Raw genomic sequence first — 4,258 nt, 5'->3', positions numbered from 1 at the left:
ACTCAAACTAAGATTAATCCTAGAAAATAAAATTAAAATTAAGCCCTTATATTTATTTGTTTAGTTAAATCTTTGTTAGGTCTAAGGTGAGGGCAGTAAGAGAAGCAAAGGAGAGACATCAGACTGATCTTCGGAGCCATGTGGATTCATGAAACTGAGTTATATTTTTCCATTTTCAGTTTTGCTTTTGTCTTTCCAATATTTATCTTTTGAATACTTACTGCTAGACTTACTAGCTTAACACATTGTTATGAAATTATTATAATTTATATTATTCAGTTGATTGTTGAAACATTGTTACTGTTTCACAATAGAAATAATTTGAATTATAAATTTGTTGCTTTTTTTAATTACTCATTCAGTTCTTGAGAACAGTGAGAATAAGTGTTAAATGAATGCTCAAACAGATTAAATATTCTGCTGCAACAGAGTTCAGCTTTTGCAATAAATTAAAGGAGGTCTGTAACAACAAAATATCCATCACAAAATGCTGCTTATAATCCAAGCACAAATGTAATAACTTTTATAGAAACCCCTATATCTTTCATTGAGGATATCTCTACGAGGAAAATACAACTGTGCTGGCATGAATTAGTGAAGTGACATATTTGAAGAGAGAGTGATTTTTATGTAATTATAGCTATTTGAATATATTACATATAGTTGGTGTAACATATCCCTGATTAAACAATTAGATCCACCAACAGATTATGTCCAGAAATATAATTCTCACATGTGACTAGGTGATCATTTTTAAGCATTTAGAATTAAACGTTTTATCTGATATCTTAAAAATAAAAGGCTTTTCTAAATACCGTTTGATAGCCAAATCATTAGAACATTTAACAAAACACATACACTGTATCCTTACACAAAATTGTTTCAGGTTACTGAAGACATAGCTTTTGTTTGTTTTCAGGTTTTGTTTTTGAGCCACAGCTGCCAGTACTTGGGATTTACCCCTATTTCTGTGCTCAGGGATCACTCTTGCTGGTGCTTAGGGTACCATATGTGGTACTGGGAATTGATTCTGGTCAATAAAATGCAAGGCAAGTGCCTTAATCCTGTGTATCTTTCTGTCTGAAAACAATAGCTTAAATTAAACTATTACCTATCAGACACAGGCTGGAGCGATAGCACAGGGGTTGGGTGTTTGCCTTGCATGAGGCTGACCTGTGTTCGATGCCTCCGCCCCTCTCAGAGAGCCCAGCAAGCTACCGAGAGTATGGACCCGCACGGCAGAGCCTGGCAAGCTACCCATGCATATTGGATATGCCAAAAACAGTAAAAATAAGTCTCTCAATGAGAGACATTACTGGTACCCGCTCGAACAAATCAATGAGCAACGGGATGACAGTGACAGTGACAGTGACCTATCAGACATAGAACACATTACTTAGGCAACTACAAATAAGCTACTCAGAAACAGATACCATAACCTATTCTTTTTCCAAAATGCCAACCACAGTGGTAATGCTGCAGGTCTGGTGAAGTTAGGAGCAAGGGTATAGCCTCAAAAAAATGACTTACCTTTGAGGTGTCTTCAAAGCTGACATTTTCACTTGCTTGGCCAGTGAAAACAGAGATTTCACTGGCCAAGCAAGTGAAAACAGAGATAAATAAATGGGACTATCTCAAACTAAGAAGCTTCTGCACCTCAAGAGAAACAGTGACCAAAGTACAAAGACAATCTACAGAATGGGAAAGGATATTTACGCAGTACCCATCCGATAAAGGGTTGATAACAAGGATATACAATTCACTAGTTGAACTCCACAAGAAGAAAACTGCCAACCTGATCAAAAAATGGGGTGATGAAATGAACAGAAACTTTCCCAAAGAAGAAATCCGAATGGCTCAGAGGCACATGAGAAAATGTACAACATCACTAATCATCAGGGAGATGCAGATCAAAACAACATGAGATATCATCTCACACCACAGAGACAGGCCCACATCCCCAAAAACAAAAACAACCGGTGTTGGCGTGGATGCGGGGAGAAAGGGACTCTTCTTCACTGCTGGTGGGAATGCCGACAGGTTCAGCCCTTTTGGAAAACAATATGGACGATTCTCAAAAAAATTAGAAATTGAGCTTCCATTTGACCCAGCAATACCACTCCTGGGAATATATCCCGGAGAGGCAAAAAGGTATAGTAGAGATGGCATCTGTATTTCTATGTTCATTGCAGCACTGTTTACAATAGCCAGAATCTGGAAAAAAAAAAACAGAGTGCCCCAAAACAGATGATTGGCTAAAGAAACTCTGGTACATCTACACAATGGAATACTATGTAGCTGTCAGAAAACATGAAGTCATGAAATTTGCATATAAATGGATCAACATGGAAAGTATCATGTTGAGTGAAATGAGTCAGAAAGAAAGAGACAGACATAGAAATATTGCACTCATATGTGGAATATAATGTAACTGAGAAGTACAAGTTGGCAATGATGCAACTTCTGGCAGATATCTCTCTGGACTTAGTTACTAAAATACAGAAACCCAAAACCGTGAGGCCGCTAAGTGTGGTCACTCGACCTCATAACTCTTCATTCTCAGCAATAGAAAACAAATTATCTAATGCTTCCTTTTCAGCAGGTCTGACTTTAGGGGAGAGACTCTCCAAACAATAATAGTGAGTTTTGTTGAAATATTGAATGCAATCAAAGTGAAAGTAAAGTGAAATTTATTAGTTACACAGGCGGGGGGGAGCTAAGGGTGGGGGGGCTAGGGGTATGGGGGGTAGGGGTGTGGGGGTGCGGGTTGGAGCTATAATGTGATTCTTGGTGGTGGAATATGTGCACTGGTGAAGGGATGGGTGTTCGAGCATTGTATAACTGAGACTTAAATCTGAAAACTTTGTAACATTCCACATAGTGACTCAAAAAAAATTAAAGATAAAAAATAAATAAAGCATATGTTATTTATATTTAAAGGATATGTAATGACAGTCAATGAGTTGGTCATTTAAAAGTCAGTTCTAGACCCAGACTTTTCCCTGGTGGATACGTATATAGATTGTATAGAAAAATTTAGAGGAAAATTTGTTTGGAAAAGGAAAAGAGAAATATTCTTTTCTAAATCAACTCCAATCAGCAAATCAGCGGTGGATTGGCCTATAAACCAAGACTAAGTGATGTGTCAAAATTGGAAGTAATTTTGTCTCCAATCATCAGAACAGGGGACAAGAAGCAAGCGATGGATGTTCACCATGAAGCATTGTGTACCAATTAGAAGCAACAGACTAGACATATGTGAAGCACTATTCTTTAAATCTGCTGAGTAGAAAGTAAGGGTAGAATTAAATATCTGGTTAAAATAACTTGGCAAGTAGAACATTTTAACTATAAAATATACATAAGATAGTAAACCTGTTGTAGAAATGTCAATGACCAAAAGAATATTACACTTCTTAGTTTACTACGGGTCAGAGAGGGTAGATAGAAAGTGATGAAAAGAAGAGAAATGAACAAGCAGTCAATTGAGACACCAAATAAGATAATGAGCTATTAACTAAGGTTTATGATAACTTCAATTCTCTTCATATGACATTCAAATATGCATGTGCTAAAAATGTTGACTCGAAGTGTACATACTCAAAACAAAGAGACATATGGTAATCAAATAATCATTCACATCTGGACTCATGAATTTTCTCATCTAGGAAAGATACAAAGGAAATATTTTGGAGGGAAGATAACTGCTTCTTAGATCAAGCAGTTTTAGAATCCATCTGGAAAGGAAATACACTGACTGAATCTTACAGAAAATGACAGGAAGTGAATCAGAAATTATACAAACCACTATATATTAGAGATCTGTATATTATTATGTTTCATTTTCAGCTGAGTGTGGGAAAGTCAAACAACATTGAGCACATGGTAATTCAATTTTATAAAAAAGACCTACCTCAAAATGTGTATATTAGGGGGGAAATGAAAAAGGAATTGGAGAAAAAATAAAAAGCAAATAATCTACCAAGAGCCTGGAATCTATTTAAAACACCTTATTAGAAGCCTAGGAAAAGTGTGTGCCAAGGATTAGGAAACCCAGGTGCTCAAACAAAATCCCTGTATGGTTAACTGGTGAAGCAAAAGAGGTCACTGTAGGTGAAAAGGGAGATGGCATTTTTAATGGAAGCATGACAAGAAAATTCACAAAGTAAGGCAAATCAGGTGCAAAAACCATACAGCAAATTTGAAAAGACTAAGAAATATGGTGGTTGGCATTCCAAGGAAAATAATAAAATCTTTT

Source organism: Sorex araneus, chromosome 1 (assembly GCF_027595985.1).
Source record: "Sorex araneus isolate mSorAra2 chromosome 1, mSorAra2.pri, whole genome shotgun sequence".
Lineage (NCBI taxonomy): Eukaryota > Metazoa > Chordata > Mammalia > Eulipotyphla > Soricidae > Sorex > Sorex araneus.
This window is presented reverse-complemented; position numbering follows the sequence as displayed.